This window comes from Taudactylus pleione, unplaced genomic scaffold, assembly GCF_031769625.1.
Source record: "Taudactylus pleione unplaced genomic scaffold, aTauple2 ptg000228l, whole genome shotgun sequence".
Classification (NCBI taxonomy): Eukaryota; Metazoa; Chordata; class Amphibia; order Anura; family Myobatrachidae; genus Taudactylus; species Taudactylus pleione.
In genome coordinates this window covers 2,571,565-2,595,825 of record NW_028284630.1, presented here as the reverse complement: position 1 = coordinate 2,595,825, position 24,261 = coordinate 2,571,565, and the positions used below count along the sequence as shown (strand labels likewise).

The window sequence follows — 24,261 nt, the reverse complement described above, 5'->3', positions numbered from 1 at the left end:
TTCTCTTATGGAGTCATTGCTACTTGTTTGACCCCTTACCACCAACTCATTTATTATTCACTTATTATTATTATTATTATTATTAGTAGTAGTAGTAGTAGTAGTAGTAGTAGTAGTAGTAGTAGTCTAAGGGACACATTTGTAAAAAAAAAATATTGTGGGATATTCCCAAAAAACATGTTTTCAGGAGATATCTGAAAATATTAAGTCTCTTCTGAATTTATGTATCGGGGACCAAGACAGATACAGTATCAGAGAGATCTACAGTCCCCCATTTTTTTATTCCAAAAGCAGTACCCATAGGCTTCTATAGGGACTGTAAAAATGGCAAATAATCCAAATTTACCTATCAATGGCCCTCATTCAGAGCCGCTCGCTAGCGGCCGTACGCTCGTTCTGAGCGATGTTCGCACATCTGCCCATGCGTACGGTTTTTAGTACGCATGCGCGAACCAGTCAGTGCGGCCGAAAATCGTTTGTACGCTATATAGCGAGTGCCTGCTATTTTGAGTGACAGAATGAGGCGTATGTGGGTGGTAACAGGGGAAGGTGTTTGAAAACGGGGGAGTGGAATTCGAACGCAGGCGTGCTTAAAGGTCAAAACGGGCGTTTTAAGGGAGTGCATAATTAATACAGCAGCGTCATTGACCACGTCACTTGTTTTTTTTTAACTCAGAACTGCTCGCAAAATAGCGGTTGAAAAAACCAACCACAAGAATAGCGAGCAGTTCATACGCTGTACGATGTACTCGATTAATCTAATAAATAGCGGACATGACGTATGGTGCGAGCGGCCAGGGGGCGTTTTTATCAAATAAACGAGCGTATGTTTTGCTCGCTCATTCAGACTTAGAGGTGTGAACAGACTGCAATTTGCGAACGGATCATTTGAATAGCCACCCCTTGTTTTTGAACGAACGACCGCAAATAGCGAACGGCTCTGAATCAGGTCCAATGCCTCATTCCCTGCATGTATGCCTGCGATACTATACTTAATTTTGTTATTGTCATGATAAGCGGCAATAAGAAATTAAAATTATCGGGACCAAGTCCTAATAATAAAAAAGATGCCCCTAAATGAGAACTGTGTTCAGCTAAAATATTAATCATGCAAAACTAAACACATGAATGTCATTTCAGTAATGATTTATTAAATACTATTTAAAATTAATGTAAATGACAGAACTGTCATTTATTTCAAGATAAATATCAATTGACATATAACAATTATTAAATAAGATTAAAATTAAAAGATGATGCTGAAAAAAAAACGGTGTCATTATATTAAGTTGATAAACAAGCGACAAGTCACATTGAAGTAATAGGAAACAACTATAAAAGATGATATACATGAATAAGATGCTGTAGCTAATAGTAACTAACCAGATATTGCCATTTTGAATGTAAAAATGAAAGTAACATCTGATTGGCTGCTGTGTGTAACTGTCCCGCTTTCTTGTATGTAAATCAAATTTTACAGATGTGCCCAAATGGTATCCTGTATAATGATAGCATTTTACACATAATATTTTAAAGAATACAATACATCCTCTACACACTGTGATTGAAAAAGAATATTTGAAATATACACAAGCCTTGTACAATTTAAGGTAACAGAATGCCTTATTGACCTTTGATATCCACATATTTTTTTAGAACAAGGTAAAGTATTCAATATATATTCCAGCTACACAGGAAGACATTCCGGGCTAGTAGGTCAGCAATGAGTAGAGCTTTAACTGGCAGACCTTGCTGATATAACATAAAATGAACTGTAATAAAAAAAGAAAAACTTACAGATCATTGAAGGTATAATGTATTTTGGTAAAAAATAAAAATAAAAAAAACATGTTCAATTGATTCTTTCATAACTTTATATGCCTTATAAGCCAATTGTGGCTTGAGAGGTATGTTTTGAAGCTTATACTGTATATGGTTAAGAAAATGTACTAGAAGTTGTTTAAAAGGGTTTTGTGTAGAATACATTACATTATGATAACTTCATTACAGTAATTTTATGGAGTCTACAAAATTCAGCCATTTGGATTCTCTGAATAAAAGCAATATTTTTTAAATGATTAGGCAAAAAGGGAACTAGTAAAGGTGGCATGGTGACACAATAGTAAGCATTGCTGTCTTATATCACTGGTTGTGTATGTTCTCCCTGTATACCCATGGGTTCATCCAGATGCTCCAGTTTCCAATATGTTAATTTTAATGCTACAGTAATTGGCATTGGACAAAAATAATTTAGGCTGCAAGCTGGTATGGACCAGTGAATAAGTAAAGTTAATATTAATTTTAGGAATATAGGAATTTAGTACATTTCTTCCAATTTCAAGCAATCCTCCCTCTTTAAGCATCAACAACTTACAGGTAAGGCTGGTGCATTAACTAAATACTAAGAATTGTGGAAGGTGCCCTGTAAAGAAAGATTTTTTTTTCTTTTTGTGGCTCATGGTATCATGGTATATAAGTATCGTGCTTATGTAAACTTACGGCAACTTGCTGCTAAAATGTTTATGCACAATAACAAATCAAAAGCGCATAACATGGGAAGATCCTTTACCTTTCTTTATCATCCACCCTGGAGTTTAACTACGTAGCTTCAGAAAATAAGGAACTCAACTTTTTGACATCTAAGTGAATTTTATATTTATGGTAAAGTTGTCAAATACCGTAGTCTCTTAATTTTTTCAATGCATAAATAAAATCAGACAAAGAAAGTAAAATAAAGTACTGTCTTCCAATGTTCTAACCATGATATGCACTATAATTTATGTCCCAAATATATAGTTTACTGATATTTTGGGAAAAGTATAAAAATAAAAGTATATGCAATTCTAAATCTATGTAATATTGTATGCTGCCATATGTATTTCAAGAAATGGAAACAAAATAAATGAAAACTGGTGTGCAATAGGATTGGGATCAATCCTAAATTATAAACAAAAATTCTAACTTGAGCATTTGCATATTAAAGTGGAAAATTGAGATTTGTGAGATCAGACAGACTTTTTCCAATCGCTAACTGTCCAGTTTTACAGAGCTTGTACCCACTGTAGCCTGAATATCCTGTTTGTAGCTGACAGGAGTGAAACCTGATGTGGTCTTTTGATGCTGTAGCTGATCCAATTTGAGACATTGGGGTATATTATTATTTACTAAAGTGCAGGTTTTTAAAAGTGGAGATGTTGCCCATAGCAACCAATCAGATTCTACTTAACATTTATCTAGCACCTTCTAAAAGATCATAGCTGGAATCTAATCGGTTGCTATTGGAAAAATCTCCACTTCCAAAAACACTTTAGTAAATATACTTCAATGTGTGGTCAGGGGTGCTCTTTTACATACCATTGTTGTAATTCGAAGTTATTAAAGTAAGTTTTGCATTACTGTCAACTTGAATCAATCTCACCATCCTGCTCTGACCCTTCTCATTATTTGCAAGATGCTTTTGGTCATAGAACAGCAGCTTGCGCAATTGTTTTTTTGTATAGTTCACCATTCTCTGTAAACTCTAGAGACTGTTGTGTATGAAAATCAGAAGGGAGTAGCTGCTTCTGAGATACTAGAACCTTCCTGCATGGCACCAATAATAATTCCATGGTCAAAATCAATTACCGCAGATCATATTTATTTTGGTATTTGAGCAGGACAACAACTAAACTTATTGACCATGCTTGCATGCTCTTATGAATTGAGTTGCTGCCATATTATTGACTTATATTTGCACTAACAAACTGGTGTACAAGTTTACCTAATAAAATGTCCACCAAATTAATGTAAAACTAAACTTTGTCCATACCTTCACTACATATTACGCATTTTTCAATACTTTTTAACTGGATTGGTCCTTACCTTCACAAAGTTTCTAAAGACAAGAACTACCCAAGCAATAGCAACTTTTGTGGATATCTACCAACACCTGAGACCTGAGCTACAATAAGGGTTTGGCACAAAACCCATTTTTATCCAAAATGACTATAAAAATATTTTGTTTTACTACAAGTATTTAAAAAATAAAATAAAAATAAATTAAAACTTTTATTGTTGAGTCCATATGGTCAAATATATATATATATATATATATATATATATACACATACATACATACAATAGCAATATTGACTGGCACTTCAAATAAATAAACAGCTGCTTGGTTGCCTTCAGTAATGTAAGGATAGTGGACAAATACACTGCGGCACTCCAAGACTAGTTGCATAAAAGACAAGTTGTATTACAAATAGAATCCATATAAAAACTGACGTTTCAAAGTCTCCAGGCTTTTTTATCAAGGTTCACAGAAATAGCATACAAGAATACAAGAAAAAACCTTCTTACCTTAAGTAGGCAGTGAGGCACACTGATCTGCTGCAGACCGGGGAGAGGGGACGCACCACGAGCTCCGGGTTGTCCCATGATGACATCATCACAGCGCTGCCAGGTTGTCAAGGCAACCGGCTGGTTACCGGAAAAGTCTCCCCGGTCTGCAAAAGCAGAATGTAGGACTGGTTAATTGCAAAAGAATACAAAATATAGCTAAACACTGTGATAACTGTATCAGTAAATGTGATTAACAGTTCAAATCATCACATGTTAAACAATAATATATGCTTTATTCATCAAGGATACCATGAGTATATCAAGCACATAATGCAGGTCTAAGTGGGTGAGGGAAAAAGGAAAAAAAGACAGCCTGGAAAACTGACAAAACTTACAGAACTCAGGTTAACACCCAGGGTACATAAACCATGTTGTATAGATGACTAAGCAGGAATATGCACAATGGTTAAATTATATAGACATAAATGTAACATAAATCCTAGGTGACCAAAGACACCGCGTGGCACAAACTGATCAATACATATTTCAGAAATTAACGAGTTCCAATTGATTTTTTCATTCAATCCCTGAGGGGAAATCTTGCCAAGTTAGTGAATCCATCTAGTCTCACAATGCAAAAGTCTCCCCGCTCGGTCTCCACCATGAAGGGTAGCCAGAATGTGGTCAATGACCATATGTCGCAATGAGACAAGTGTGTGACCCTGTTCCAAAAAGTGTCGCGCAACCGGCTGGTCTGAAGATTTCTTTGATAGTGCCGATTTAATTGAGGATCGGTGTACTGCCATCCGCTCTCTTATTGTACGTGTAGTTTGGCCCATGTAATAAAGTCCACATTGGCAAATAATAATGTATATGACAAAAGATGACAGACAATTAAGGACATAATTGATGTTAAAACACTTGTCCTTATGAGGGTGTTTAAAGGAGTCTCTGATGATCATATGAGAACAAGTGGTACAGTGGAGACATTTATAACATCCAGGAGCCCTACTTAAAAAAGATGATACAGATGGTGATTTTTGAGCAAGTTCAGTTATATCAGTAGGAACTACAAGGTCACAGATGTTCCAGCCCCTGGTATATCATGCCCTATAGGGACTTTGTTTTTCAAACATGAGAGATCTTTATCCGTTTTGATTATAGGCCACAAGGCCTTGGTAGCTCTTTGAACCATAGGACTAGTATTTTGGAACTCCATTTTCCAAGGAATTATGTTCTTCTTGTCCTTGGTTACAGGACGCAATAACATGTCTCTGGACACTGTCAAAACTTCTTCTTTAGCTTTTTGAGAGAAACCAAATCATACCCCCTCACAAGAAACTTGTCGATAATTTTGTCCACCTCTGTAGCAGTTTGATTCAGATCACTCGTAATATGTCTCTCCAGTTCTTGGCGATATTGGTCTAGGCCTTGTACACACAATCGCTCCAGCTTTGTCTGCTAAATACCATTCTCCTTGCCAAGTGTCGATTATTGACGGTAAAACCTCCACGGGGGTGTTTTGTAAACCAACAGATAAAAATACCCTTCTCCTTGCCAGAAGCCACCTCCCTAAACCCCTTAAGAATGGGTTACACAAATCTTAAATGATGCGGGTAGCCCATATTACGAGTGATCTGAATCAAACTGCTACAGAGGTGGACAAAATTATCGACAAGTTTCTTGTGAGGGGGTAGGATTTGGCTTCTCTCAAAAAAGCTAAAGAAGAAGTTTTGACAGTGTCCAGAGACATGTTATTGTGTCCTGTAACCAAGGATAAGAAGAACATAATTCCTTGGAAAATGGAGTTCCAATCTACTAGTCCTGTGGTTCAAAGAGTTACCAAGGCCTTGTGGCCTATAATCAAAATGGATAAAGATCTCTCGTGTTTGAAAAACAAAGTCCCTATAGGGCATGCTATACCGGGGGCCGGAACATCCGTGACCTTGTAGTTCGTACTGATATAACTGAACTTGCTCAAAAATCATAATCTGTATCATCTTTTTTAAGTAGGGCTCCTGGATGTTATAAATGTCTCCACTGTACCACTTGTTTTCATATGATCATCGGAGACTCCTTTAAACACCCTCATAAGGACAAGTGTTTTAACATCAACTATGTCCTTAATTGTCTGTCATCTTTTGTCATATACATTATTATTTGCCCATGTGAACTGTATTACGTGGGCCAAACTACACGTACAATAACAGAGTGCATGGCAGTACACCGATCCTCAATTAAATCGGCACTATCGAAGAAATCTTCAGACCACCCGGTAGAATGACACTTTTGGAACAGGGTCACACACTTGCCTCATTGCGACATATGGTCATTGACCACATTCTGGCTACCCTTCGTGGTGCAGAGCGAGCGGGGAGACTTTTGCTTCGTGAGACTAGATGGATTCACCAACTTGGCACGATTTCCCCTCAGGGATTGAATGAAAAAATCAATTAGAACTCGTTCATTTCTTAAATATGTATTGATCAGTTTGTGCCAGGGGGCATCTTTGGTCACCTAGCATTTGAGTAAGATTTATGTCTATATAATTTAACCATTGTGCATATTCCTGCTTAGTCATCTATACAACATGGTTTATGTACCCTGGGTGTTAACCTGAGTTCTGTAAGTTTTGTCAGTTTTCCAGGCTGTCTTTTTTTCCTTTTTCCCTCACCCACTTAGACCTGAATTATGTGCTTGATATACTCATGGTATCCTTGTTGAATATAACATATATTATTATTTAACATGTGACGATTTGAACCGTTAATCACATTTACTGATACAGTTATCACTGTGTTTAGCTATATTTTGTATTATTTTGTAATTAACCAGTCCTACATTCTTCTTTTGCAGACTGGGGAGACTTTTCCGGCAACCAGCAAGTTGCCTTGACAACCTGGCAGTGCTGTGATGATGTCATCATGGGACTCCCCGGTCTGCAGCAGATCAGTGTGCCTCACTGCCTACTTAAGGTAAGAAGGTTTTTTCTTGTAATCTTGTATACTATTTCTATGAACCTTGATAAAAAAGCCCGGAGGCTTTGAAATGTAATTTTTTACATGGATTCTATTTGTAATACAACTTGTCTTTTATGCGACTAGTCTTGGAATGCCGCAGTTTATTTGTCCACTATATATGTATCAGCATGGAGTACACAGCAACGATGTACTGTATATTGCATATAGTACAGATGACCACTTAATGATGTACACAGCATCATTGGTGCATGCTCCCACATTACCCTCCTGCTCAATATATCCCTCTTGTCAGGTACTTTATTCTCCTCCTTGCAAACATGCCATGGTCTCCACCATTTCTAAGACAACTTCCCTTAACCTTTCTTCATTCTCTGGGTACTGCCCCATCACCCTTTCCTGCTATGCCTCTAAGTTCCTTAAATAGGTAGTTTACAACTGGCTTGCCTCTTTCCTCTCCTCTCACCCCTAACTTTTTACGCTACAATCTGGTTTTCAACCTCTAAATTTAACCAAAACTGTCCTTACCAAGAGCATCAATGCCTCCTCTACCAAATCCAAGGTTTACCCAATGATTTCTCACCTTGATTATTATGATCTACTCTTCACTGGCCAATCTCAAACCTCACCCCCTGAGCCTGTCTTTAACTCTACTGCCTACCTCATTTTCCTGTCTCTCACCAATCCAGCTCTGCTGACCCCCCTCTGAAAATTGTTGGAATGACTCCCTGTCCTTTTTAGAATCAATTTCAAACTCCTCTCACCCATCTCTAAAGCCCAAAACCACTACTCCTCTCCCTTCGTCTCCAGCCTTATTCCAACACACTAATTTCCTCTCTTCCAAAGCCTGCCACCTATTTTCCTCCTTAACCACTTCCTTCCAGTACTTCTCATCCTCTGGACTTCCCTTTCACAATCTGTCAGACACTCAACCAGCCTCCTAGCTTTCAAACACACATTCAAATCCAATCAAATTACTCAAGCTTTCCACAATTCCTCCAGTCACTGTAGTACCCAGCTCTGCTCTATTATCCCTTTATGTTTCCACATATAGCCTTTCTAATATGTAAGCTCTTGGAAGCAAATCCCTCTCTGCCTCTGTTGTTGTAAAGATGTACAGTATACTTGTCTGTAGCTTTCAGCTGTCTTGTGTGATCACCCATGTCATTTTCCTGCATGTCCCTCCACTATGTATGGTCCTACGGAATCCTCCTTTGTGACACCATAGAGACTAAAGACAAAAATAATACAGTAAAAAGGGCACAACAATGTAGTGAATATAAATACATAAAGTAGGGTATAATAGCTAGGTTTCCTGTGAAGTCAGAAATTCAGCAGTTCCGCTATTTCAGATTCTGAGATTGAGTCACAAACAGTGACGGCTCCAGGTGGGGCTGCAGCGCAGACCAAAATTCAAATAGGGGAGCCACACCGACTTCCAGTGAGTCCCAGCCATCTATGTTTGGCAGTGTTTAAGGACAGTTGGTGTGGTTCCCCTATTTAAAGTTTGGACTTCACTGCAGCCCCACCTCTGGAGCCGCCACTGGTCACAAACCTTATTGTTTTATGGTGTTTCACTGGCAGCTTAGAACAACATATGGGGACCGGCAAAGTCAACATATTCAACCTTGGTATAGTCACATACATTGGCTCAGTAAAATGCACACTTTTATTACATCACACACAGATGATGAGAGATGGCAAACCCAACTACTGTATGTATATATAAATGTAGACAGAAAATAAAATAAATAAGAGAGAAAATAAAAACAATACAAGCATCCTGTTTGCTCACAGACCTATATTTTATCATTTCAGTGCACTGTGGTTGCCTCAGATCTTGAGTTTGCCTCAGGGCCCACAGCATGTTGAGACAGCACTGAGCACTTACAGTCTGGGTTAAACAAATCTTTCATTGTGCTTAATAGGCTGCAAGAGCAAGGAGATGGAACAAGGGATACAGCCAGAAGTGCTGGAAGGTCTCTCTGTCTGCTCCCACTCCTACCAAGTTATGCAGCAAAATGTAATAAGGATGTGTAAAGGGCAATTAAAAATGTAAGTACAGGAAAATGAAACTATTTTTTTCATGGTTTGGGGGGACAGCTAAGCACATTGCAATACAGATGAGATGAATACTGCAATAGTGCTGGAATAACTAAAAAGTTATTGTAGGTAAATTGCTCACTAGATAATACATAGTCACATACAGATAGTGTGGTTATATTTGACAACCAGCTACTGTATATTATGGTGTATAAAGTGAAAGCAGCAAATATATTCATCTCATTAAAATATTTACAGTCATTGGGCCCTTCCCTTCCCTGGGCCACTGAAATGATTCTTTATCAATCTCTTTCTGGTAGGTGTCCAGTGGAGACAACAACTATGCTACTCAGAAAAGATCACAGAGTTGCCTATACAGGGTTGAATGCAAGTCCATTTGCAAAGCATATCTTATGTGTTTTCACTCTGTGCATGCTCTTGATCCTAGCGTACACAACAACTGTATGGGAAAGGGAGAGTTGTATGCATCTCAGATGCATCCCTACTTGCTGGTCGACTGGTGAACTACAAAAATGTCAACATTCAGAAGGTTGACACAGTCTGAATGTCGACAGTCAAAAGGTTAATATGGTCATTAGGTCGACCACCAATTTGTAGACATGTATTTTTGGCATTGTGGTTAAATGGTTGACACATTCAAAAGGGTAACATATCAACACTAAAATGTCAATGTATGTTTTTTGATGATTTTTAGGGTAAGGAATAGGATTAGGTTAAATAACAAAAAAAACCATATGTAATCATGTTTGTGTTGACATGTTAAATGTCGACCTTTTGAATTTGTCAACTATTTAACTGTAGACATAAATACATGCCTACATATTAGTGGTTGATCTAATGACCATGTCGACCTTTTGACTGTCGACATTCAGAATCTGATGACCTTCTGAATGTTGACCTTCAGACTGTGAACCAGTCATACCACACCTGTGTAGGCTTGGTTCAAGGAGGTGCATCCACACAACTCTGCACATGTGCGAATATACACATCTAACTCTGGGTCTGATTCAGACCCACTCGCGAGCGCAGAGCGCTTGCCAGTGGGTTGACGGTGACCAAGTGCGCATGCACACGACGGAGGCAGCTCCGTCGGGCGCATGCGTGAGACCCGAATAACGACGGCCAAGCTGTCATTAAGGGTCTCGCACCAAAGGGGGCGTGCTGTCGATGGTGATTGACAGCATGCCCCCTTTGGTGGGCGTGTTGGGGGCGTGGCTGTCAGGAGGCCGCTCCAAAAGGTAGGAGGGATGGCCCTGATTCAGAGCGAGCATTCTGTCAGAGCGTCCGGCACTGAATCAGGGCCTCTGTGCATGCATACTGGAGCAGTTACTGCAGTTACTGCTGACATGTGTTCAACTCTGCATCAGGCCCACAGTCAGCAAAGCAACAACACACTTGGATACTTAGATTAACCTTCTCCAGAATGCCAACACGGAACAGCTTCATTTTTTTAAATCTATAAGTTAACATCCACTCAAAATACATGTCCAAATACCATGGACAGGGTTCTACTTCTCAGTCCAAAGCATCACAGCGTGCCATGGACGTGATTCATTATGGATCACAAGTGCGATTACATGCACAGACGGCTGATTGTTTCATACAGTGCATGCTTATACATCGCAGTGCGCGTGCGCAAAGGCTCCACTGCGATCGCACTATGCTCATAGAGATTGCGCAGACCCATGGCAGAATGATTGACAGGATGTTACCATTTGTGTGACGGGGAGGGGTTGGTTGGCGAAACACATGCATGCCAGTGCGTATGAACGCCATTACAGGGGCATGCATAAATTAGTCACTGCGATGGCATATGCAGCTTGAGCTTTCACTGTGTGGAATGAGGTTAGCAAATTCAGAATAAGGTCAGACCTGTTGTAATTGTGCGTTAGGCTCCGATGCTACTCAATGTTACTGAAGGTTTCACAGACTTGCAAGGTATTATGGATGTGAGTAAGGGGTAGTGGGTGTCCTTATATTCGGCTGCAATGGCAGAGCAAGCACAGACATTAGCATATTTTTGCAGCGGGACTGTGGCGCTGATTCAGAGCCGGACGCTCTGACAGAGCGCTCGCTCTGAATCAGGGCTGTCCTTCTCTTTTTTTAGAGCGGCCTCCTGGCCACTCGCATAGCTGTGAGTGACCACCCACAGCTATAGCGAGCGGAAAAAAGATGGTCGCGATGGTCAAGACCATCGCGACCAACGGGCTTGCAATGAGACCCTTGTGGTACAGTCTCGTGGCCTCAAGCCCTGGAGTTCTTTTGGCTCTATCAGAGCCGAGAGCACTCCCACTGACATCACTTGTGATGTCAGTGGGGCCGGCCCCAGACGGTAGGCGTTCCCATGGGAACACTTCCGTCTGGGCAGCCACGCCCCCAGCATGCCCACCAAAGGGGGTGTGCTGTCACTCACCATTGACAGCACGCCCCCTTTGTAGCGAGACCCGGAGCGACTGCTTGCCCATCGCTATCCAGGTCTCGCGCATGTGCACTGGCCCAACATCGACCCGCTTGCGAGTGCTCAGCGCTTGCGAGCGGGTCTGAAATAGGCCCTGTGTGCGTAATTGCAGAAGCGATTGCATTTGCGATCCATAATGGATAAGGCCTGTTCAGGGACAGCAGTGCACAGGAACCTTAATAAATCTCAGGTGAAGATAATTAGTACATAGAAGTAGGCATATTGTACTTTATAAAGTGTCCTTAATAATAAGTTGAAGTCTGAATTATTACTTGTAGCTTAAATTTTAATAGTATCTATGATACATTAAATAAATAAAATAATTGGTGATTAAAGCTAAAGGCTCACCCAGTTAAAAATCTGTTCCTTGGCAGCTGCAAAGAGGAATTCTTGGAATAGGAAAAGTGTTTATCTATATGAATATTAGGTGCCAGTAGGATGATTTCCAGATGATTCATTATTTGGAGTTTGAATTCTGTTTTAATGCAATGTGAACCTGCACCTTATTTTTTATAGGTCATACAAAAAAATAGCTTTGTGTGGACTTTGGGTCAGATCCAGAGATGGACGGTAATGCGATCACAGCTGCGATTTCAAACGGAACGCAGCAGCGAAAATATGCTAATGGTCCCAAAGATCACCCGAGCATAGGGACGTCCACTGCTGCCTTCTTATCTGCTTATGATGTTGCTTATCTGCGTAAATAACGGAAACATTGACGCACATCGAGCAGCCATCTTGCCCTTGCGGCAGGACTGACCAGCAGCAGACTCGGCAGCTCTCCTGATATGCATATGCTGCATATGTAATTTACACACACCCATTAAACGGCCTCTAAACGGTCAGACACGCCTGCGTTTTTCTGACCAGCCCCCTGTTACCACTCCCAAATGCTGACAACCTGTCACTCACTTTGCAATGAATTACTCCGTGCATCTGTAATTGCAAAGTGATCGCTGCAAATACGCCGTGCGGCTTATACGCATGTACAATGGCAAGCAATCGCTCCATCTGTAAATATCAGCATTGCGGAGATCTCTGAATAAGGCCCTTTGTTATCTCAATCAAGGAAAGGGTACTATGTAACATGATACAAGCCTATCGGATAGGATATGTGCAAATACCGATTAGCTGTAAGGATTGTATGGCATTATCACCTAATTTTTTAATATGTCTACTTTATCTTATAGCAGCAGTAAAAACAGATCACAGGAATGTGTAACTGATACATAATATACAGTATGGAAACATATGTTGCATCTTTTAGATGCACTAAATTTGATATCCAAAGAAAAACATTTGATTTTCATAGGAGAAGGAAACACACAGTACTCACCATACAAAAAAAACAGATCATCTGTTGTCTATTTGTAGCTTATCAATTCACTTCAGAGTCCTCTCTAGACCTACAATCAATTGATAGTGCACCCACACTAAAAAAAAAAAATCCTTTTTGTCTAGTTAGCCAACAGTATTGGGGCTCATGCTGAGTTCCCTGCATGGCCACAAACAAATGCGTATCTGTATGACTGTATGCAGATTTGATACTTTGCCTCTTTAGGCTTGGAGAGTCATGGGGTGGTCCAACACAGACTGAGCACAATAAATGAGACAAAGGCAGCCCTGTACAGAGACACAGATATGCCTGTTAGTAGCCATTGTGGGTGCCTGACGGATGGTGCCAATATGCACTGATGATGATGGTGGTGATGATGATGATGACAGTTGCCACCACTGACTAGCTGCCTGTGATTGGCTGAATGCGGATTGATCTAAGAAGCTGAGAGGTGGTTTCTTCGCTGACAAAGCCTATATTATATTATTTTGTGGGTGTATTATAAAATAAAATTTTTATTACTTTAATTCGTATATAGTAAGGAATATTACATTGTAGAATATTAGATTTTTTATTGAAATCAAACCTATTAGCAAATACGTTGTTCACTATAAAAATCAATGTTATCAAAAACTTTCATTTTGACTTTCATTTGATTGGGTGTAAGTGCATCTGATGGGCTGAAGCCCAACATGGGACTTAGTATAGGCGTCAAAATACTGACGCCTATCTTAATCCCAATGCCGGAAATCAGAAAGACACCTGCCCAAAAGAGGTAAGTCCAGAGCGTCCTTAGTGAAAGCCTGCAGGGGGTAGGGTTTGGTTTAGGCTACATAGCGGGGTTAGCGTTAGGTTTTGGGGGGGAGGTTAAGGTTAGGTACCCCTAGGGGGGAGAGTTAGGGTTAGGCACCACTGGGGGGGTAGGGTTAGGCACTAAAGGGGGAGGGTTAGGTGTAGGCACTAACAGGGAGGGTTAGGGATAGGGTGCGAGGTTGGGAGGGTTAGGGTTAGGCTACAAGAAGGGACGGTTAGGGGGATAAGGGGGGGAGGGAAAGTATACTTACCCGACCCCTGTTGGGATACCAACCATTGGGATGGCGCTGTCGGTATTGTGACAGGAGGCATCTTGACAGCCGGCATTACATACTGAGTCCATATCTGATGTGCATCTAACATATATCTGCCACCTGTTATATAGTGCAGGTCTGGGCACATCTTGTGATGTGTAAAATATGGGCTCTCACTATATTTATTTTGGTATATCTCACTTGGGGGTATATTTACTAAAGTGAAGGTTTTTAGAAGTGGAGTTGTTGCCCATAGCAACTAATCAGATTATAGCTATAATCGTCTAGATGGTGCTAGATAAATATTAAGTAGAATCTGATTGGTTGCTGTAGGCATCATCTCCACTTCTAAAAACCCACACAATAGTAAATATATAACACTTGGTGTTTTTTAGACCTAGTCTAGCAAATTAGAAAAGGTGCACATAGTACCTGCATGAAGGTGGTTTAAAACACTCCACCAATGGCACACTGTCCCATTCACTATCAACCCTTTAACTAGCCAATGGCTGGCGCAGTGTCTCCTTTTGAAATTGCTCTAAACATGGCTTCTGTGGGTGCTGCTCTGCGTTTAGGAACACAGCCGCATTCAATTAAATACCTGTCATACTCCCATAACACACTCACTAGACAGACTTTTTTTTGCACACACTTCAGGTCACCTTCCAGTCACCAGCAAGGAGCGCCCACTTTTTTGCCTTGCTGGTTCTAATGCTTACACCTACATACTCAAGAGCAGACTCTGCATACACTCAGGGTAATGCATGCACCATAGGGGTTTTCAATACTTTCCATGCATGGCCTGTAGCAAATAATCACTCAACTGTGCAAACATGGGCATTGCACCCATCTCTGAATCAGGCCCATATTATATAGAGTATAATTGATGGAAACAAAAATAAATAAATAAAAGAAAGAGCCTTATGGTGTGAAATAAACATGAAAAAATGGGTCTTCTTAGTGTAATAAATGAAAAATAAATATTTTTTAATAGATTACAGTAACATTATAAATAGCAAGAAAGTGCTGTTTGCAAAGTAATGTACATAGGGGACCTCATTCAGAGTTGTAAGTAAACACAAGTTGAGGCTTTACTTGGCCACAACTTGCTCTCTTTTTTTACTGCTCTTGCACCTATTATTGAGATGCACGTCATTTTTTCAAGTCATCGGGCACTTGCAAATCCTACGACAAGGGGACTGGAACAGTAGTAGATATGTCTAACTTACAGTAAGAGCATATTGATGTAAATTGCGAATAAAGTGGCAGCTGAAAATGCACAAATGCGCCAGTACTTGAACCTGGTGCAAGTTGCGATCTGATGATAATGTCAGCAACAGGCTGCATCTGATTTGCCCAGTACATGTAAGACACATCTAAATAATATGCTGCTGCTGTAATTCAAAAGCTACAGTAGATTACTATGTAGTGAATTTTCCTTAGGATAAAAAAAATAATAATTTTTGCAGAGCTAGGAGGGGGTGGTGTAAGCCCCTCAGCCTGGCGCAAAGCCAGTGGGGGGCGTAATCAATGTGATCGCTCCCCCCACAGGCATAGGAGACTGCTGCAGGCAGCCACGAGCAGTCTCCCACAGCAGCCCAGCACAAAGCAGTGTGTGCTGGGCTGCTGTGAGGTAAGAGGTAGGGGAGGCATCACTGGCCCTGGGCCCCCACCAGGTCCCTCCAACAAGCCTGGGCCTGTGTAATTAGTACCCACTCCTCCCCCTCTGGGCTCCCCTGTGTGTATGGTCGCATATAGAGATGTGCGGTATGGTTTTTCTGAAATACTTACACACCCAAACTTAGGAGCCCCCAGTGGAATCGAGTCACGGTTCTGAATCACTTTGGGGTTCTGAGTAAAACAGAGTCCAAGCTCGGCTCTGCTGTCAGTTCGGAACTTGGATTTAAAGACTGAACTTGGGTTTTGGTTTGCATGTAAACAGGTTCAAATGACATGATTTTAACTGTTTTTATCAGTTTTATTTATTGATTTTTAAGGAATCCAAAACCAAACCAAAACTGAATATGAACCAAAATACTCGAGGATGGTTTTGTCAAAACCAAAATACGATAATGAATTAGAACCAAAACCAAAAACTAAAACACAGGGGTCCGCTCACATCTCTAGTTGCATATCAAGTTTGTTATTAACTCAGAATAGATAGAAAAATGCACCTTTTTTTTTCCTGGACACATTTTATGTTCGTGTCCAACTTTGAATAAGGCCCACTGTATCTGTATTCATGTATTCTATGCACCTGTATGAGCTGTGTTTTACTCTAGTGTATTGCTAGTGGAGATCATGAGCAGGGAATCAAGGGAAGTAGAGAACTTTAATATATGTAAAAATATACCATTTAAAACAGACATGGCTGTCTGCAATTTTTTGCATTTTGATCCCTTTTCACATATTTGTTCGTAATTGTCTTGTAACAGAATTTTTGAAAAACAATATATAAAAAGCAACATACAGTACTGTACCATCAGTATTCAAATGCTGGCGAAAAAGATGGCCTTTTGGTAAGTTTAAACTGTAAGGAGTACTGTGCATCTCATCTGTATCACAGCCTAAACTGCATTTGTATTTTTTGTTAAATATTGAAACTGGCAGGTTTTAGTCTAAAAGGAATATATCTAGCTTACATTGCAATTTGTTAAATTGTGATGCAATACATCAGTTTGATACAATTAAGGGACCGGTTTACAAAGGTATGAAGCCTAATAATGATGAACATTCTTAATATGCTGCAGTGTTGGTCTTGTTAATGAGGCAAGAATAGCACTGGGGTACCTTACCCCTTATCTAAAGCCAGGAATGTCATTTATCTTAATTAGTCAATTTTTTTAACTTGAGCTTGACCTTGTACCAGTATCTCAATACTCATGAACAAAGGCCATTTCTTTCTCAGCAACACTTATTACAGCTCATCACAGAATACTGCAGAGTTTAAAGTATACTAATATACCATTTGTTTTAGGCAAATATGTTCTTTAAATCATCCTTGGGTACCCAGTGGATTGGTGACAACAGGAAACACAAAGAAATATAAGATATTTGAATATAAAAGTTTTTATTTGAACAGTTACTGCTGTCAGAAGGCTGTACATACAGTAACCCTGAAGGGGATTAAACCCTGAGGCTGAAATGGGCTTGGTCTGATGACATTACAAGGGAGTGTTCCATTTGTTGTTAGGTTATGGGAATTTGTTTTTGGATGATGTGTTTTCTTGTATTGGAGTACTTAGTTTTTTATTAATACCTAATTCTTACAGTATTTCAGCCTATTTTGCTATTTATAATCTCACCCTCCCTTCCCCATACTGTTGATTTTCTTTTTGCTTTTTATTTATAGGTTCTTCGGTCAGGAAAGAGTGGCCGACCAGTGCTTACTGGTGCAATAATTGGATACACTCTCCTTCAAGCAAGGGATTGGCTCATACCACACTGCCAAGTCGGTTACATCACCCTTTCCAATAGACAACAGTAGGTGTGATATGAAGACATAATTGAAACCCTGATGATGACTGGCACCTTTGGGCTAACTGTTACCTCACCCTTTTAACCACCCTTTTTGCGCCCAATTTTTTGTATGTGATAGTTAGATAAGCTCTATAGGGTAACAGCTGTTTCTTCACCTCAGTTAAATCCCCATTTAATTTATTTTCCTCCAGTTCATGTGATAGTTGCGTTTGGGGTTCAAAGTGCAATGCATGTAATAGATGCATTGATACCCAATTTCCCTACAATCAGCTCTGGTTCTGGTCACTGTTTCTTTAGATAATATTTTGTCTATCGATAGATATTTTCTTATCAATAAAGTTGACCTGCTACAGATGCATTTCTATTGTCTGGTCTCCTTATTTTTTTGTAATTAAGTTTTAAGGTATCTAGGGGTTTTATTGTATGCATGATAGAAGCCTGAAGCCATCATCAGCCGTTAAGAGATTTAAACATATTTGTGAATTTATTTACCATAAGTAGAGCTATTGGCTAAATACTGATAATTTGTTCCGTGAATGGAACCCCAGGAGATCCACTCATTTGTAAACAGCACGAGCAAATGAGAAGAGAAAAAACAAATTAACATAAAACAATTTATCTTCCTTCATCTAAATCCTCCTGTCCTATGCCTGTGACTCGTAGGACTACATGGTGCTTACTAGAGGGGAGAAAAGGTTTCCACAAATACCAGTGTTTCTCAGCTACAAACTAATTTGCGAAGGTCAAATTGAAAAGTTTAATTATTTCAGAACACAGCTGCCGCTTAGATTGATGTTTTTGAAAAATATATATTTTTAAATTTTTACTTCATTTGCAAAAGTAATAATTTATAATAACTAAATATGTGCTTTGGTTTTGGATCTGGATTAATCTTTGTGTTTTGGTTCTGGCTTTTGTATTGCAAAACCACCCTCTAGTGTTTTGGTTTTTTCAAAATGATAAAAAATTGTTAAAGACAGCTAAAATCATGTAATTTTTGCAATCCAAAACCCAAAATTCGGATTTAAAATCCTAATTCCGAACCGCTGGAAGATCAGAACCGCAACTCAGATTTATCTGGATATCTTCAGGATATTAAAAATCGCGACTCGCATCTGTCCGGATTCATGAAATTCGGGTGTATTCAGATTTCTGGAGAACTAAACTGCACATCTCTAGTAATAATTATTGCTCTTAATATTTTGTATTTTATTTTCATGTTTTAGGCAATTTTTTTCATCCAGTACTGTTCTTTCTCATACACCTTTTTTGCAAAGGAATTTGAGTAGTAATTTTAAATGTTCCTAAATATGCCCTTGTAATTACAAAATATATTTTGCATCTAAATTTATTTATTCTTTTATATTATCAATGTAAAATCTTCTTATTAAAAAAGTGCAGTATGCAAGAAAGAAAAAACAAGTGTTCCTCAGGTTTTCAATATTAGTATAAAATGTTACCATCCCAGGTTACCACCAAATTATTTAGCATTGCATTGGAAGTGAAAATCAAAGGCAAGTCTTCATTTATATTGACTAAGGCTTCAAGCGACATCAGTTGGTAGCCCAGGAAATCCTTCTTATGTAAAGAAATTGAAATCTCCATGGAAACTTGTGTGAAAAAATATACTCCAAGGGCATGGTTTGTCAAGGGAAGCAATAACAAACACATCTTGCTGCTTGGTTCTCCAAAATTCTCCTGATTTATCAACTATTACAATTATCATGAGCCTGGAACTTGCTTAACAACAGGCAGGCAATTTATTATTTATTTCTAAATGTGAAATTACAAATTAGATTCATACATTTTTAAGTACAGTGGGGTTCCATTTTCTGTTTCTTTTTCAACAGAAATGATTGCGTGAGTTTCAAGAACATACTGTATATTTGTTTTGGAAAAGAAAAATGTATTTAGCTTTTATTAGAATCAAGACCATATTGGCATACCAATGTATACATAGGTTTTATTTGCATTTATTTAATATATACTTTGCAAATTTGATGTCCATGTGCCTCTTATATAAAATATTAGAGCTTGTTCAAACAATTTACCTCATTTAGAGTTAGGCACAAGTCCATTTGTGGGGCATCAATAAATTAGAGATGAGCAGTTAAGTTTTGTTGAAAACCGATTTCACACATACTTGGGGGTTCTGAGTTGAAACAAGGCATGGCCATGGTTCCCCCAGTCAAATTTGGGTCTCAAATTGAGGCAAAACATCATAATCCTGGAAATGTCATACCGTGTGTGTTTTGGATTGCATATAAATCCCTCCCTGTTTAGTTCCTACTTCCTATTCTTCCCGGAAGCAGATCAACCTTGTGGTTGGGCTGAAAGTACTGCACAGATCAGTATGATTTGTGCAGGCTTAGGTTTGTGCAAAAATATAGATTCAATGGTTAATTTTAATAAAAAAGTGTGTCCCTCCCCCCACCAAATCAATAAATAGCCCTGGACATCTGAGCCTGTTCTGGTATTCAAAAATAGGGAGGAAATGGCATAGAGTTCACCTGATTCTCCAAAAGACAGCAACAGGCTGAAACAGCAATGGAATAAATATAGGTGGAAAGCGCTGCACAAACACACAAGGAATCAAAAGAAGTTTAATAAATCACTATTTAATAAACAGTAATACACAATAATATACCTCCAGTCTACTAATACTAAAAGGTTAATATCTGGAATAACGTGGTACACTGCTAGCATAAATACACAATATAACAATACCAATGGATACAATAAAAGATATCAAATATGTCATGGATAAAAATGACTGAATAGTCCCTCCTACATAAAAATAAAGTCACTAGTAGGACCGTAATGTTTGCCCATGGAAAGTAGATATTTTTATATGCTTAGGAGCCACACTCTAAATAAAGCAGTGGTGGCTTTGCTAGATGAATGAGGCAGGAAAATGATGGCTGTTGTTAGCTGATGAAATGTCCACATATATTGCACATACCCACAGCGTTTCCTCAGGTAGACAGATCTGTCCCTGCCACAATGGATATATCCTCCTGCATCACAGTGGGATCGCTGTTCCTACCAGCTGTATAATAGCCCTGCGGTCAGTGCCAGGACCCGTCCCCTCCTGTGGATACGTCCGTGCTGCACCAGTGTGAGCTGCGTCCTCACAGCCAAAGTCTGCTGTGATGTAGAGAGGAAGTCCTACACCGCACAGGGCGAGTGGATCACATCAGGAGTGTCAGCTAACTGACAATGCGGAGTAGTGGCGGTGGTGTGAGCGGCTCCATGGGACAGCTAGCAACAGCTCCAGAAATGTGGGAGTGCACAAATTGAATGGACGTGTTCCCTTTAACGCATTTCACCGCTAGCAGCGGCTTTATCAACAAAGCAGGATAACTTGTCCATGTCCACAATGGGGTTTAAATAGCCTGTAGCTGGGCTCAAACACCTGTCGGTAGTTGATTAATTCCCAGACTTAAAATAGCATACCAGGTGCAGCTAATTCCTAATCCACCATTAGCATCAATAGTTCCAGCAGCAAGCACATACTATATTTTATTATTCAAAAAATGATGGATAATAGAAACTAAAGTAAGAGGGAATACATAACAGAATATAAATTTAAGTATTCAGATTAGCTATCCCTAGAAAATCCACAACCCAAATGTATCTAGAGTGAACATCTTGAATTGCAGAAATGCGTATGACAGGAATAGTAGAGTATATATTTAGATGAATTCAAGATCTATTGTCTCATTAAGACCCTGCGGACTTAGTGTCTGCATTTTAAGGATCCATGCAGCCTCTTGTCTACATAAATGTCTGAACCTGTCACCGCCCCTTGGCATCTGAGGAATCTGCTCTACCCCCACCACTTTAAGGCCATTAGGGTTACTGTAGTGATGTTCCAAAAAGTGTCTAGGTACACTATGGTTGACACATTTCTTAATAATATTCCATCTGTGCACAAGGAATCTTTGTTTAAGTGTAATAATTGTACAACCAATGTAGTATAAATTACATGGGCATATTAGCAGATATATCACAAATTGTGAGTTACAGTTGATGAATGACCTAATCTCAAATTTAGTAGGAGCCACCGAAGCTGACACATATTTAGTTTTATTTAGAATATGAGAACTCGTGATACATTTGTTGTGGTTACATTTAAAACACCCAAGTACTTTAGGGCCCATAATAGTTTTCTGCACTGGAGCAACATTTGGATCATGTTTGCTACTAAAGAAACTAGGAGCTAAGATGTTTCTTAAATTAGTGGCTTTTTTGATTACTAGAGATGGTTTGTGTTCAAGGGTGATCTTCAGGATAGGATCTGTTAACAATAGTTTATAGTTGTTTCTCGTGATACCACATATTTTATTTGCGGCTACATTGTATTTAGAGATAAATGTTGGTCTCAAGGTATTACGGTTAGTATCTATATTTTTCTTATTTTTCCTATCTTTCTTGATATTCTTATTGGTACCTTCCTTATCATGACCCAAAATATGTGCTCTCTCTAAGGATAGTGAAAAATCAAATGCTTCATCTAAAACTGCTTGTGGATATTCTTTCCTGGAGAAGTCTTTCATCATTTCATCCGCATGCTCACGAAATTTATTTACCAATGTACAATTTCTTCGAATTCTGTAAAGCTGGCTTTTCGGAACGATGTTAAGCCATTTCCATTTATGATTACTAGTATAAGGAATAAAGCTAGAAACATCTACTGTTTTTCTAAATGTAGAAACCGAAATCTTATTCTCAATCACTTCCAATGTGATGTCCAAATAATTAATTAGTGAAGGATGACAAACGTGTGTAAATGATAAACCGAAAGTGTTAGTATTCAAATAACTAATAAAATTCGTGATAGAAGAAACATCCCCATCCCAAATAATAAACAAATCATCAATATATCGGCAGAAGAAGACCAGGTTCGCAGCGAACTCCCCACCCCGCACAAGCTGATCCTCAAGGTGGCCCATGTATAGATTTGCGAAGCTCGGCGCGAACCTGGTCCCCATCGCTGTGCCGAGTGTCTGTAGATAGTGACGGTGATCAAACAAAAAATAATTGTGACTTAAAATAAATAAAATAGATGACAAAATGAATTTACGCTGTCCCTCCGAGATCCCACTATCACGACTCAAATACCAATCAGTTGCTTCTACTCCCTTACCATGGAGGATATTTTGGTGTATAGAGCTTGTACATCACAAGTCACAAACAGGTAATTAGATCTCCAGGGTTTCCCAATTTAGTGAATTGTGTGCGGTCACAGATGTAGGATCTCAGAGAGGCAGCATGTGGCTGAAGAAAATGGTCAACAAAAAATGATAAGTTGGATAGGAGTGACAGGATGTGAAGGAAAAAGAAAGTGAAATTGTTCCTTTGCAATAACATTATCATCCATTGCAGAGGTGAGAAGAGATTTCAGTTCTTTTTGAAACTGTATTTTTGGATCTGAGGAAAGGCTCCTATAAAAAGATGTATCCGACAGCTGTCTATGGGCTTCCTTAACATAATCTATGGTATCCTGAATGACCACACCTCCACCCTTTTCAGCCATTTTTATTGTTATTGATGAGTCTTCAGTTAATACTTTAAGGGCACATCTTTCTTGAGCAGTAAGGTTGTGACAGCTGGGGTGTATCTTATTTTCACACAGTATTCTAAATTGTTCAAGGGTGGTATAGTAAAAGGTTTCAATAGCACTAGTTTTGTGTTGTATAGGAAAAAAATTAGATTTAGCTTTAAATTTATACTCAGTATGAGAAGTTATATCAAACAAGAAGATTTACTCTGAGTTCCTGTCCATACGCAACTCACTGCTCTCAAAAAGCAAGTCATTTAAGATCTCAACTCCAATTTGATCTGTCTCATCTAGAACAATAATCTGGCCATCTTCTTTAATTCTATTCATCTTCTGAGAGGCAAAGTATCTGGCTCTGCAAAGGCTTTCTAATATATCTATTAAGTTCTATGAATAGTTCAAAAAAATAGGGTGATGATGTAGGTGCAAAATTGAGACCACTTGCTAAAATCCGAGTCTCATCATCACTCAATACTTTTGAAGACAAATTGAATACTCCTTTGGTGTTTAGTAGGACCTGTAATTTTTCCTTTTTGTTGATCTTTCTCCCTCCTCTTCTACCTCTAGCTCTTGTTCTCTGTTTCTTTTGGGTGATTGATAGAGGGGTTCGAATCTGTTTCGGTTGTGAAACTGTTCTAAGTTGGGGTTCGGAGGATCCCATCTGTCCATCCTTTTTCTCTCTAAAAAACCATCAAAAATATCATCATGTTGACTTGGCTTCCCTGCCAACTGATTGATTTCATAATTTTTCAAAACATCATGTCTCCTTTGTAATCTATCTGTATAACACGTCAAATTCATCTTTACCAAGATAAGTGCTGGCGGCTGCCCAATATGGCAAAAAAAGGAACAAGAAATGTTAAATAAATGAAAGATGAATTTGACGTGTTATACAGATAGATTACAAAGGAGACATGATGTTTTGAAAAATTATGAAATCAATCAGTTGGTTGGGAAGCCAAGTCAACATGATGATATTTTTGATGGTT

The 24,261-nt window shown here is 39.0% G+C and overlaps 1 protein-coding gene across 4 annotated transcripts in view; it reads left to right on the top strand.

The window, feature by feature from the left end:
* The window catches only part of LOC148517060 (uncharacterized), a 67,200-nt gene extending 49,201 nt beyond the window's left edge, over nucleotides 1-17,999 (top strand). For 2 of the 4 annotated variants that reach the window (XR_015879329.1, XR_015879330.1), the window contains 2 exons: nucleotides 9,233-9,359; nucleotides 17,582-17,999. The gene's annotated coding sequence lies outside the window, so the exon portion shown is untranslated. Of the gene's footprint in view, nucleotides 1-7,182; nucleotides 7,302-9,232; nucleotides 9,360-17,581 lie in introns of all 4 variants that reach the window. The other 2 variants (XR_015879328.1, XR_015879331.1) reach the window with 2 other exon arrangements.
* The last annotated feature ends 6,262 nt before the right edge of the window (nucleotides 18,000-24,261 follow it).